The sequence below is a fragment of the Triturus cristatus genome, chromosome 10 (genome assembly GCF_964204655.1).
Source record: "Triturus cristatus chromosome 10, aTriCri1.1, whole genome shotgun sequence".
Classification (NCBI taxonomy): Eukaryota; Metazoa; Chordata; class Amphibia; order Caudata; family Salamandridae; genus Triturus; species Triturus cristatus.
Genome location: NC_140593.1, coordinates 1,080,692,691 through 1,080,708,023, shown reverse-complemented (window position 1 = coordinate 1,080,708,023; position 15,333 = coordinate 1,080,692,691).

The window sequence follows — 15,333 nt, the reverse complement described above, 5'->3', positions numbered from 1 at the left end:
GTAGCTACCCCACCCCCTGGTCCCTTGAAACCTATGGTGTCCCTCTCCCTGGTCCTTGTGCTGCCAGGCCTCCCTGCACCTGTCCTGTATCTTCCATTCGGACCCTGGTCTCCTCCGACACTACATCATACAATACTTTCCAACCAGGCCACCGCCCTACAAAACTGGCGAAGCTCTGTCCCTCGGCCCTTGCGATGTACCGCCCCCCCAAGACTCTGCATTACCCCAGCCCCTTCGGACCATATGCTATGCCTACAAGGTTACTTACTGTACTGGAGAGGGAACCTCTGGTAAGAATCAGATGGCCTGGCGGATGTCATCGTGGACACCAGGTTTCAGCCCTGGGCTTTCCTGTAAAAATCGAAGCGTTCTGGGAGATGTAATATTGATTTATTTATTTCAACTGACAACATTGGATTAAAACACATTAAAGGGATGATTTACACAAGGGAAGCTCAGGGCTGAAGCCTAGTTCCGGATGATGTGGAGTCACGTGGTAACTGCCCCCCAGGCCCCCAACCACTCCACACACCACTGTCATACCCCGCACTCTTTGTAAGCTGGATGCCCTGGTAAGTAGCTGCCACCCACCCCACTCCTCCTGCAAGAGCCAATCACTTGGTGTCTTGTGTAGTTCACAAACTATTCACTAAAATACACCACGGTAACGGCGGGGAGCAGTGGGGGGGGGGTAAGGCATGAGGGAGCAACCCCTGGCTATGCCACCTCTTATTACTAGAAGTTTGTCAACACCGTGAAATGTACAAAAGCCAGAAAGGCTGGTGCTGCCAAGGCCTGCTCTTTAAAGTATCTGCTCGCAGCTTGTGGAAAGTTTAATTCCCGGCACTAGAGCGCTTACAAAGAGCTGCGCACACCTCTTTGGCGCTAGAAAAATAAGCGGTACCAGGGTCTGCTCCACGGAGAGGGTTCTGATTTAAAGTAAGCGCTAAACGAGCCAGTTCCGCTTCTCTTGCTCACAGAGCAGCTTCTACTCCTGACATTCGCTGCGTGTGCGCACAGTGTCTGCTGCAGAACCCCCCACCCGCCCGCCGCTGGCTGAGAGCCGTGGCATCTGTTTCAGTGACGCCGACAGACCAATGAGAGAGCTGACTGGCGCATGCTCCAGGCATGAAGCCAGCCTGGTTGCAGGACGCCTGGTGCATGCTCCTTCACAGCTCTCTCGTGTAGACGTTTCTTATCAGCTTGTTAAATAAACAAGCTGATAAGAAATGTCTTCACGACAGAGGCAAACGAGGCGAGCCAGTCCGGCTCAGAGAGAAAGGGCGTCTCCAGAAAACCCTCATTTCCAATGACAGGCCACCGTTTAGCATAAACGGTGACGCCAGTCAATGGAAATTAGGGGCGGGGCCTAAAGCCCTCTTCTGAAAGTCCTCTCTCACAAAATATCTTGCGAAGGCGGAGCAGGGCTCTGCCCCGCAATGCCACGCGAGACCTAAAAATGAAGTAAAAATAATACTATTGTTCAAGTTCCTACCTTAAATGGCTATGACTCGTCTGTTTTACTTACCCCCTGATATTGGACTAACAACTGTGATGCCCAGAGTCGTCTGCTATACTCATATAAGTAATGTTTATTCTTCTCCCAGTATGCTATTGTTCCAGCTAAATGTGATGTTCTTTGATACCCCCTCTCTCATTCTTCTTGCTAGCGTACTTAAATGACGCTGGTTGTTCCCTTTATTATTTCCTACCCTTCCAAAGTGTGAAGTGCTCTGATACCCATCTGGGTCATATTCGCGCTATACAAAACTTTATAAATAAAAAAAAAAGAATCATTCTTTGACACTCTTCCGTGGTCCTCCCTATTGCTGCTCCTTCTAAAATGGAGGTATGGGGTCCTGCCGGGGAATAGCTTCTGTATGAAGTGGGGTGCGGAGTAGCGTATCTCTGGCACGTGCCCCTCTTGCAATTTGGTGAAGTAAACTCTTCACCACTTTGCCTTCTTTTGCCCCATATACTCTATCTAGACTGTGCAAACTTTGGCTAAAGCCTGTGTGCAGACTCCTGGGTTATCGCCATTATGTACCTGCATTAAGCACTTTATGCTCTGACACCAGATAGGTGATTGTTGTTGGAATGACAACATTTTTGCATGGTGCCTGGCTTATTCGTATTTCTAATGTCAAAGCTGCGGAGCAGTGATTTTTTTAATCCCACTTTTTCTTCATTTTACCTGTAATTGTGCTGAGTTGTTCTTAATTTGCTAGGGATCTTTCTTCTGCAGTTCATCATGTGTTCTATGACTGCGTCACTGGTAATATTTAATATGTGACTCTTTGTTTTTACTGTTTTAAAGCAAATTGACCGTTTTTATACATTTTCTAATCTGTTGTACTGTTTTATGGATCACTGTGTTCCAAAAACACTCGTGATGATGGGATTTTGGAAAATGACTGAAAATACATCTTCTGTTTCAGCATTCAACTGAATATTTTAGTCCTGAAATATATAATATAACATGACATCACTCCCTAATGTTGCCATCCAGCGTACAGAAAAAAATAGTTCTTTGGCCTGCATTGCTAACAATCACCAACAATAGACATTGTAGAATGTTACCTTATTTGATTATGTCATCTGGTGTTTTCAGCTCTGTTGTGACATCATTCACTGCATTCGCCCACTAATGGACTTTGGGGAATTGAGGAGAGAGCGAGAAAGAAAATCATGAATTTCCCATTATGCAACTATTGTGAGGTTTCCTGGTGCAAAATATTGTGTGATTTTCACATGCCAGAGACTGGTATGATATGAGTAAAAACTGTGGCTGGGAAACATTGGGGCATATTTACAAGGGGTTGACGCTGCCAGAACGTCACTTTTTTCAACGTTCTGGTGGTGTCCTTCGCCTTATTTACAAGGCAGCATTTAGTCACTTTACGTGGCTTAACGCCGCCTTGAAATTATAATGCCCCTATTCGTGCAGCACTTATCGTGAGAGAGGCGTGCAATGGGTGTTGTAGTGGGCATTCTGCCGCAACACCCATTGCTTTTTGACACTGCCCCATATTAACAAGGTATGAGGCAGCGCCAAAAATATCGCCAGGGAATACCTGGTCTTAAGCAGGCGTATTTTGCTCATTCCATGTGTGCTGCATTTTGCAGCACACATAGAAACAGCAAATCGCCTGTAAAGATTGTCTACGCGCAGGAAGGTGCGCGCAGGAAGGTGTCCCTTCCTGCACATAAACAATTGCCCCTGCCGTGCAGGCACCCTTGCAACATGGTGCAAGGGTAGGGTGACCATCTGTCATTGGTGCAAATTCAGGACGGTGATTGTAAAAATTCAGGACAAAGGGTCAAAATTCAGGACTCAAATTCAGGACAGGAGGTCAAAATTCAGGACAAAACTTCAGGACAATAGGTAAGTTTTACAGACACATCAGAGGTGGTCGCGCAATAGTATATAAGTAAGCCCAGCCATATCCAAACATATTCAACCATTTGCAAACCTATCCATCATGTATCCTTCCATCTATCATTTCACTCATCCATCCCTTCATCCATCCTTTCACTCATCCATCCATTATCTATCCATCCACCCTTTCACCCTATCCATTTGTACACTCATCCATCCACTCTTCTACCCATCCATCCATTCACTCATCCACCCAGCCAGCCATTTACCCTTTCACTCATCCAGCCATCCTTTCACTTACTCATCCATCCACCCAGTCACTCATCCTTCCAGCCATCCACCCTTTCAGTCATCCATCCATCCTCCCTTTCTCTCTCCATCGACCCTTTCACTTAACCATCCTTCCTTCCATCCATCCACCCACCCATCCATCTACTCATCCACTCATGAATCCATCCATTGACCCTATCACTCATCCATCCTTTCATCCATTTATCCTTTCACTCCTTCACTCATATATTCATCCTTTTGTCCTCCACCTACCCTCCCTTTCACTCACTCATCCATCCTTACATCCACCCTTTCACTCATCCGTCCATCCATTCACCCTTGCACTTATCAATTCATCAATCCATCCATCATTTCACTCATCCATTCACCCACTCACTCACTCATCATCCACCTTTGCACTCATCCATCCTTTCACTCATCCATCCACCCTTTTACCCATCCAGCTACCCTTCCACCCATACATACAGCTATTTACCTTTTCTCTCAGCCATCCTTCCACTCACTCATCAACCCATCCATCCTCTCTCATTATCCATCTATTCAATCTTTCATTCATCCATTCACCCTTTCACTAATTCATCCAGCCATCCACCCATCCCTTCAATTACTCACTCGCTCACCTTTTCATATTAATTTTGAGCTGAGCCTTTTTGAGAAGAGGCCCATCAAGAACTTCACCCTTGCTGCAGGAGCCATTCCAGGACCGCGACAGAAGCCACCCAGGGCGGAGACAGGATCCACCACGGGGGGGGACAGGAGCCATCACAGGCGGAGGGGAGACAGGAGCCACCACATGGGGGGATAGGAGCCATCACTGGGGGGGGGGGCAGGAGCAATCACAGGAGGGGGAACAGGATCCACCAGGGTGGGCACAGGGGTGGGCATGCAGTATTCTAGTATCATCTTGGTCTCTTCCAGGGTGGGGTAGGGCTCCTCACCCCCTCCTGGACAAGACAACGAGACGACAGGCTCTCTTTCTAAAATGTTAGTTTTGCCATCCCCCACTGTGATGTACAGTACTTGAAGGAGATACTCCAAGAGAACTGATTTAACTGATTGTCCTCCATACTTTGTTAATCAGTGTGGGTGCGATTGTGCCATTCCTTTATTTTATTACATTATATACTGCATGTTTGAAGAACCGAGGTTTGCTTACAATTGAGTGACAGTAATTAAGCTCTGTGTAGAGAACCACGTGCTGCCTCGGGGTAATCAGGGCTGGTTCTAGGATGTTTTGGACCCAGGGCAGAAAGGGAGCCCCTCTAAATTGCAGAGACATGACGCATTCAGGGCTGTTTGCATCTGAATAGATCAGGGCCGGACTGAGAACCAAAACCAGCCCTGGTAAAGAGCTCGGCAGGCCCCCCCAGTGGGTTGGGGGTGCCGCCGAGCGCTTTGCCAGGGCCGGTTTTCGGCCGATTTTGTTACAGGGCCGATTTTGCAGCTATTCTGCAAAAACGGCCCTGTAACAAATACGGCCCCAAGGGGCCAAAACCGGCCCTCACCCGTGCGGCGCACCGGGGGATTGCCCGGTGCCCGCTACGGCCAGTCCGGGCCTGGAATAGATGCCCCTGCTCCTGAAGCTGCAACCCCTCCCTCTCAGTCACCTTCAAGCACCTCTTAACAGCTCATCAAGGGCGGAAGGTGTGAGGGTCGCCATCCCGCTTTGCCTCTCCAATGCTGCTGGGTATCTGAGCTTTGGTACTGCATCGGAGTCTGTTACACCCGACATCAACAGCATCGGAGTCAAGCAGGGAGGTGGGTGGAAGCTGTGCCGGCTTTAGGGTGGTGTGATCGGTGCCCGGTTAAAATTACGGACAAATGGCGTCCGTTAAAGAATCCTTCACGCACAACCAACGGACAGACAGCTGAAATTACGGACTGTCCGTGAAATTTACGGACGGTTGGTCACCCTATGCAAGGGTGCCTGCGCTGGGCAGCTTCTTTAGCGCCAGCCTTAGCGGAAACGCAGCAGTGCGCCACATTCTTGTAAATACTGCACATCCCTGCGTTTTGAAACTGATGGAACATGGCGTTACCAATTTTGGCCTAACACTGCACTCTGCCAGTTTCTACTAAATATGCCCCATTTTCTTCTCAAAAGTGTCTCCTGCAGTAATATTCCATGATCTTTGAATACAAGGTATGACACCACATTCATATTTCACGCAAGATACCGGCCAGTAATTTCACAACATTCCATGCATGTTTGTGTAATTTTGGTGAAATGTTGTGATTTTTTTCAGGATTTCACCCATTTTGTGTGTTTGTGTTTGGCAAGCAAGTCAAGTCGTAGTAAACAATATTAAGGTCATCATATTGACGTCAGGCGTTATTGTTCTAGCAATATTCTGACAAGCAAACTATGGAAAACCAAGTTGTGCGTTCTTGTGCTTTCCCACATATGCATGGAATTCACGGCTTTGACATCTTTTTACGAGGAAAAATGTAAAATTGCAGACATTTACCATTACGGATAAAAAACATAATGAAAAGGAAAAAAAATTCTGAGGTAAAAAATCTGCATACCGTTCCCACCGTAAAAAAGAATGGAAAACATTTTCGGGATGCACTGAAAATGACAATGTAAATAAATCACAGAAAGATTTGGTACTGGGGATGGCGAAATTAATTAGGGCAGGAGAGTTTGCGAAATTTCGCTGGCAAAAAAAAAAAATCCTATTTGGCACACCCTTGGGTTTTACCCTAATTTATTTTCTTCTGGATGCAATCTCCACTCTTTTCATCCAAGTGCGCAATTTACAGTTGCAAATATACACTTTTGCCTAGAATATTAAAGATTGCCAGCCAAAGTCTTTAATTAGAAGGCGCCTTAAACTGGATGTTTTTATTAGATCCTGGATAGTCCTTTTAGAACAAACTGTACTTAATATACTCTGCATTTATTCACTTTAAGCATAACTGCGTTGTAAGTTAATGAAACATATAAAGAGCAACAAAACGATTTTAATCCTGTTTTCTCAGCTCATGCAGCTGTGCTTAATGTGAAATAAGCTGGAACAAAAGCTGTCTCGCGATATAGGTGGAATGTAATGACTTTGTAGCCTTATTCACATCCGGAGAGTCAGCAGTCACCCTGTTTCCTTACCTTTGCATCTCATTATGATGCAACTGTAGGCAACCACCACAAGAGGCGTGGCCTTTGTAATTAGGGGTATGGAATAACACGTGTGAAACAGAAATCTGTACTTTACAAAGTCATTAATAGTCTTACTGGTCCAAGAATAACCTAAAACAGCGAGCAATACGATATTTAAAAAACTATATATAATTATGAAAAAATATTGCATATTTATTTTGCATGGTAAGCAAAAAAAACACTCATGAGGGTACAGCTAAGAGGAAGTTATTCTTTGATTGTTTACTATGCCTTCAAAAACGTATAAAGGTTATTCAGTTGTAATTTTTTTTGGGGGTCAAAATTTGTTTATTGATATATTTGTCACAAATAAAAAACAATGCCTAAGGAATACATCTCACAATGCGCTGTCAAGTATTTCGACGGGCACAGATGCCATCATTAGATAGCTAATGTAAAAAGCACAGGGGCATATTATCAAGGACCGGCGATAACTATCGCTAAGCGCACTTAGTGCTAGGATAATTATCGCCGGGTAACGTGGAATTTTATCGCTGAGATAGCGTGCTATTAGCAACGCTTATCTCAAAAGCGATAAAATTTCAAGCGCTAACTGCCAAACGTGAGATTATCGCTGGAAATCCAGCGATAATCTCACAAAGTTTGCCGATAGCTTGATGATAGGGCCTCACATACTTAGCCATGATATCCACCTTCCATAGGATATCATGGCTAAGTCATTCTTGAAGCAGGCGTAAGGAAAGTAGTGATAACAGAGGTTATCGCTACTTTTCTTGCCGCTATGCTTCTTAGCGTGAGGCTTGACAATAAGAGAAATGTCACTAAGCGACATTTCTCTCGTTATCCTGGGGAGTAACGCCCTCTGGGCGTTAAGGGAAAGGGCGAAGAAGCATGGATTCACGCGTTAGCGTGTCCTTGCTAATAGGGCGTTAAAATTATCGCCGCTTTTCGTTCGAAAACGGACACAAAAGCGGCAATAATTTTTTAACGCCCCAATCAATGTTCGCGTAAATGGGCGTGTTAAAACAGAAAGATCAAACGTAAACCCAATCACTCCCGGGAGCTACCGGGCCCAATTTCTGACTGGGCGCCCTTGTAGGCGAACGTCTTGGAGAGATGAGCAATGAGCATCCAATGAGGACCCACTGGATGCCTTCTAGAGGCATCAGCTGAACTGAATCAGAGCAGTTAACAAAGAGTAATTACAGAAGGAAACAGGAGAGAGAGAGAGAGAAGAGAAAAGCAAAGAAACAAAAATTAAAGTATTAATTGGAATTTCGAGCTCAACATCATTACATGGACAGATATCTTTGTGACAGTAGTTGAGACGCGATCTTATCTCTTCCGACCTTGTAAGTCATCGGATCATGCAATGCCATTCAACCTATAGGTGATTCATAGCAACGCCATTGAATATCCACTGATATTAGCTCTCTTCCCTGCCTTGTCCTTTGTGTTTACCAATAAAAGAAAGAAAAGTGAATAGACCACGTGCATCCTGAACAGGAACAGAACAGCCACAGAAAAGAGTTGAAGGTCGCCATGTTTACCATCTCTTCTGGCAAATGCAAGAGTGTCATGCCTCCCTCCATCAGCGTAGTAGAGTGCGAAGAATGGAAGGGAGGGTGGGGGGATCCGGGGAGTTAGTCAGCCGGCTGCATTTGATGGATATATCTACGCCCCATTAGTGCCCTTGTTTATCTTACCCCTAGGGATCACAATCCCAAAAACTTGTTACTACTTTCTGTCATAGGTCTGCGAATGGTATCCTGCGAAGTCCTCTAGATTCATCAGCCCTTAAGGCAGCACCTTCTGCTAAGATCCATGTTTCTACATCAGCCCGCCATCTGCTGTGACTTCCAAATACCCGCTACATCTCTGCGGGCTATCCCCAAGGCCAGGTCCAGGGGCTTGTTACCCACTTTTTCCTCTGGCCACCTCTCGTATAGACCAAAAAGGCATAGATCCACTGTACAGAGGGGGCAATGATTTAAGGTGCACTCCAGATCTGCAACCACCTGCTTCCAGAAACACTCTAGGACTGGGCAGCTCCTTACCTTGTGTAAAAAGCCTGCATTAGCCAGAGCGCACCTAGGGCAGCTCACGTCAGGGAAGGGAAGCATGGCATTCAGTCCATATGGCGTGCCATATGTACAATGTAGATAATTAAATTGAGTGAATTTGAACCTTGTGTTACTGTCGTATGGTTTGCACTTTTCGGCAGGAACTGTTCGTTTGTTGGATGACATCAACTTTAGGATGGTGCCAGACTGATTCCATGCACCTCCTCAGGATATGTTGGCCTATAGACCTGTTAGCTCACAGTGCCACCATAAGTGCCCCTAAACCTGGTAATGGTTCGGACAACCTCAAAACCTGACAAAACTGATTCCCCCAGGAATTGTGGTAACATATCTAGAACCTTTTCACTCAGTTACTCGTGCTCACTCAGAAAGGTACACAAGAAATACACAAATGGGCGTTTCCAATATTTATTGAACCATTGTTATTCTTGAATAAAATATATGCACTGCAATGATTAATAGATTGAAGCAGATAAAAGTTATTGGCAATATCAGAATAGTGTAAAGGATAAACGATCCACCATCATGCTAAAACAGTGTATCTATGCTGGCATATAAGTACTGGGTATAGTCTTCTTCTCTATGCGCTCCCTAACCTAGGTGCCGAGGGTGGGTGTTCTGCAAAGAATCCCCTACTGGATGAACTATCTCCCCATTACCTGAAGGCAAGGTATTTAGGTCCTTGCCGTGTTCACAAGTTGGGCATCCCTCCTCATAGAGGGTAAACAGGAATGAGCTGAGCTGAGACTCCGACACAGCGACGACCTCACAATGACAGTAGAGTGTTCCTCTAATTTTAGCACAGACATACATGTGTATTTATAATAACAGTATTCATGCTTCCATATCGAGGCTTCAGCCGGGGTGACAATGTTTATTGTGTTTGTGATTGCCATGTCGCCTCATGGACAAATAACAAACAACAACATTTGCACAATGAGTGTACTAAATGTTCAAGGTGTCCTGATAGTGTACTTCTGAAGTGGAATTGTAAGAAATGTGGCTTTAGTGAGACTAGTCCTCCAATGTCACCGCAAGCAAATGTGTCCCAAAAGTCATTGTGTAGAAAACAGGGCAACTTAAGAAACATGTACATGTAAAATGGCAATGTTTCTTCCCGGGCCTAACCTAGCCATGTGACAATATGAGCGAGCTTTTAAAAGTGCTCTAGGACCTGGTCCCACTCCTTCCCTTTAAAAACCCTACCAAACACAGTCAACCATTTGTCCCGCAAAGTGGGGGAGTTATCAACCCACATGGAAAGTGCAGTTTCATAAAGCTAGGAGATAAGGTGGCGTCCTCATCCCAAAGGTCAGCAGAGTCTGCAGTAGTTCATGAACAGGCAGTTCCTGGTCCAGCGCCCCGTACATGGACCACATTGCTATGGACAGCGCTCCGTAAGTCAAAAATGGGGTAACCGGTAAGCCATTGTCTCCCTCCAGCTCTTCCAGCATTCTAAAGTTGCCATCTGACTAACAGTCTTCAAGAGTCTCCTTTTCTGCCTCCGTTCACACATTCAATCACCTGGCAGGAAGATATCAGCCCCAGCATCTGAGAACTCCACCAGTTGTATTGCTGGGGCATAGAGTGGAAGCAACTCGACATAGTGACAGGCTCCTCTTCAGCACCTAAGTCGGGGTCTGAAATTAGTGGTCAGTTTGACCCCCAACAGCATGGTCAGCATCACCCCCTTTTTACGGACTGCCACGAGATCCTCCAGCTCAGCCACATGAAGCCCCACCAGCCAGCGAGCAACCCATTGCAGCTGTGCTGCAAGATAATACAGTTCAAAGTCTGGGAACCCAGGACACACAAGGTGGTCGGTCTTTGGAGTGTGAGTAGGGCAACCCGGGAATGCTTCCCATTCAAGACCAGCTACTGGGTCAAGCCTTGAGCACACAAATAGGTCAATTGGTAAAGTAGTAAAGAACACCGGGCAACATGACAATTTTAGTCAGGGCCACATGAGTCTTGATGGGAAGCTTCAGCATCCTCCAAAATGCTGCAGAAACACAAAGACCATGGAGCATTCTTCCAAGGTTACCCTCTCTAAGGTCGCTGTCAGTATTATAAATCCTCACCCCCAAATACTTGAAGGATCTCAATTCCCACCGGAGCCCAGGATTCAGCATCTCCTCTGGGAGCTCCACAAGTGCAGGGGACACTAGGAAAGCACAAGACTTCCGATAATTTGGTTGAAGACCAGAGACTCATCTGAGTCTCAACAGGATGCCTGTACCTGCGTCTCTCAGGAAGAGGAGCATATCATCCGCATAAAGCGAAATCACATGTTCCCTATCATGCACTGAGATTCCCCTCTTATGGCTCTTCACCTGCATCAAGCATGCGAACGGCTTGACTGCCAATGCGAACAGCATGTGGGGACAGAGGACAGCCCTATGCATGTACCGTGGTAGCCACATTCTGGTCCAAGATACACCTGCCAGTGTGCACCCAGCCTCTCGCATTCGCATATAATAGTGCAACCCACTAAGTCCACCCCTCTTCAAGGAAGCTAGTTCCATTGCAATGAGTCGAAGGCTTTTGTTTTGTCTACTGAAAATACCAATGCCTTTGGTATTTTGTCAAGGATGTGGTACAAGTGCCTGATATTGTTGGAGGTGTTGAGATTAGGGATAACACCATTCTGGTCCTCATGTATTAGGGCTGCAAGGTGAGGCAGGATTCTGTCTGTCAGAATCTTACTACGGATCTTATAGTCCAGGTTAGTGATTGATAAGGGCAGATAAGTCACAGAATCCAGGGCATGTCTTGCTGGTTTTGGGATAGAGAGTATAAGAGCCTCCTTAGTTGTCTCCCCCACAGTTTAATGGTTTAGCATAATTTCAGCCAGCCGCTGGACCAGTTGGGTGGCATAAACCTGATAAAATTCAGCTGGGAGACCATAGGTTTTGATGGCAGCACTGTCAGGCTCCGCAGAGGAGGCACCCAATGCCTCTCGCTCCAGAGGCGGCAGCTGCAGAAGAGGTATACCCAGCTCAAAAGCCATCAAGCATTTCTTCTGGTGCCAGATTGTCAGGTCTGCACAAATCCCTATAATGCACCATAAATATTGCATGGATGTCAGTTTGGGAGAACACCCTCTCCCCTGTTGTCAATTGCATAATGGGTCTCCCCCTGTCCTCTCACTGAATGAACCACACCAGCAGCTGGCAGGCACGTCTCCCTCTACATATGTGGGACTGAGGTATTCTCTCCGTTGAAGACATTGGAGGCTACCCTGTGTTTCCATGTGTTTTTTGCACTGCTCCCTCGGGGCCAAAAGGGCACCAGGGAGGTGCATCCCCTCAGATTACATGAAATGACCTGGGAGAGCGCTGTGAAATACTTTGCTTCACCCATGTTTGGGGCCTATTGCCACCCACCAGTAACTGGAGCCCATTAAGCCTCCCTACCACAATCACATATCCGTTCCCCTGCAATGTCAGTCCGATCAACCTCCAGTGGGGTTCCCGGCCTAAGCTAGACCAACACTCCACTGGAAAAAGCAGAATACCATGTCACGAAAACCTTTCCCCTCCACCGCCTCTGTAACTTAAGCATCTCAGATCCCGTTAAGTGGGTCAGTTTGACCCCCAACAGCATGGTCAGCATCACCCCCTTTTTACGGACTGCCACGAGATCCTCCAGCTCAGCCACATGAAGCCCCACCAGCCAGCGAGCAACCCATTGCAGCTGTGCTGCAAGATAATACAGTTCAAAGTCTGGGAACCCAGGACACACAAGGTGGTCGGTCTTTGGAGTGTGAGTAGGGCAACCCGGGAATGCTTCCCATTCAAGACCAGCTACTGGGTCAAGCCTTGAGCACACAAATAGGTCAATTGGTAAAGTAGTAAAGAACACCGGGCAACATGACAATTTTAGTCAGGGCCACATGAGTCTTGATGGGAAGCTTCAGCATCCTCCAAAATGCTGCAGAAACACAAAGACCATGGAGCATTCTTCCAAGGTTACCCTCTCTAAGGTCGCTGTCAGTATTATAAATCCTCACCCCCAAATACTTGAAGGATCTCAATTCCCACCGGAGCCCAGGATTCAGCATCTCCTCTGGGAGCTCCACAAGTGCAGGGGACACTAGGAAAGCACAAGACTTCCGATAATTTGGTTGAAGACCAGAGACTCATCTGAGTCTCAACAGGATGCCTGTACCTGCGTCTCTCAGGAAGAGGAGCATATCATCCGCATAAAGCGAAATCACATGTTCCCTATCATGCACTGAGATTCCCCTCTTATGGCTCTTCACCTGCATCAAGCATGCGAACGGCTTGACTGCCAATGCGAACAGCATGTGGGGACAGAGGACAGCCCTATGCATGTACCGTGGTAGCCACATTCTGGTCCAAGATACACCTGCCAGTGTGCACCCAGCCTCTCGCATTCGCATATAATAGTGCAACCCACTAAGTCCACCCCTCTTCAAGGAAGCTAGTTCCATTGCAATGAGTCGAAGGCTTTTGTTTTGTCTACTGAAAATACCAATGCCTTTGGTATTTTGTCAAGGATGTGGTACAAGTGCCTGATATTGTTGGAGGTGTTGAGATTAGGGATAACACCATTCTGGTCCTCATGTATTAGGGCTGCAAGGTGAGGCAGGATTCTGTCTGTCAGAATCTTACTACGGATCTTATAGTCCAGGTTAGTGATTGATAAGGGCAGATAAGTCACAGAATCCAGGGCATGTCTTGCTGGTTTTGGGATAGAGAGTATAAGAGCCTCCTTAGTTGTCTCCCCCACAGTTTAATGGTTTAGCATAATTTCAGCCAGCCGCTGGACCAGTTGGGTGGCATAAACCTGATAAAATTCAGCTGGGAGACCATAGGTTTTGATGGCAGCACTGTCAGGCTCCGCAGAGGAGGCACCCAATGCCTCTCGCTCCAGAGGCGGCAGCTGCAGAAGAGGTATACCCAGCTCAAAAGCCATCAAGCATTTCTTCTGGTGCCAGATTGTCAGGTCTGCACAAATCCCTATAATGCACCATAAATATTGCATGGATGTCAGTTTGGGAGAACACCCTCTCCCCTGTTGTCAATTGCATAATGGGTCTCCCCCTGTCCTCTCACTGAATGAACCACACCAGCAGCTGGCAGGCACGTCTCCCTCTACATATGTGGGACTGAGGTATTCTCTCCGTTGAAGACATTGGAGGCTACCCTGTGTTTCCATGTGTTTTTTGCACTGCTCCCTCGGGGCCAAAAGGGCACCAGGGAGGTGCATCCCCTCAGATTACATGAAATGACCTGGGAGAGCGCTGTGAAATACTTTGCTTCACCCATGTTTGGGGCCTATTGCCACCCACCAGTAACTGGAGCCCATTAAGCCTCCCTACCACAATCACATATCCGTTCCCCTGCAATGTCAGTCCGATCAACCTCCAGTGGGGTTCCCGGCCTAAGCTAGACCAACACTCCACTGGAAAAAGCAGAATACCATGTCACGAAAACCTTTCCCCTCCACCGCCTCTGTAACTTAAGCATCTCAGATCCCGTTAAGTGGGTCTCCTGGAAGAGGGACACATCAATGTTCCTACATTTCCGGAAAGAGAGGATTTTGTATCGTTTGCTTATGGGCCCTGTCCCTCGGACATTCCATGTAAGAAAGGAGTAGTGCATTTTCTTTTCAGTAATGTTGGAGTTTAGTATGGTGGTCCCAGCTTTCCCTTCCACCACTCCCATTGGGATATTATATCACAGCTGTTGGCGCACACTGAGGAAAGAAGAATTAAACATTTCCCAACGCCCCAATCCCATGTCAGATTAGCAAGGCCCTCTAGCCAAAACAAAAATTCAAACGTGATTGTAAAACCCAAACCCCCAAATACCAGTTCAGTGGTCAGTGGGGGGAGGCTGCCATAGTGTCCTCACATAAAGATTACTCCGCCACAAACCTCCCCATATAAATGCAGTGTAAATTCAAATGCACCAGGGGCTGGCCCCTTTCAGCAAAATACAGGTTGAGTCTCCTTACACCTGTTCAGTGGGTGCCCGCAAGCAACATTTCACTAGTAGGCCCCACCATGCCGGGACCCCTCCATGCAAGCACAAAGCAGGTGCAGAGAGCAACAAAGCCATACGTGGCAATCCCCACATTAGAGGTCGCCTGCTTTCCTGGGGGTAATATGAGGACTCTCAGTGAGCCCCTTCAGCAAAACACCAGATTCCAAATATTTAGAGGGAGCTGTAGAACTGCTGTCATCTGGAGGCTGCCCCCAGGGAAGAGGTCACACTCTCTCCTTCTCACCCTTTTTCCTGTCCGGGCATGAGCCACCGGCAGTTGCCTGGTGTCCCCAGCTGAGTCACTTCATTTGTGGTGAGCCCCCGCCTCACTCTCCATCCAAGCCAGCTTTGTAGGACTCTAGCCAATCCCATGCCATTGATGGGTCATTTACGAACAGTATTTTGCCATCCAATGTAACCTTAAGGTGGACAGGGAACAAAAGC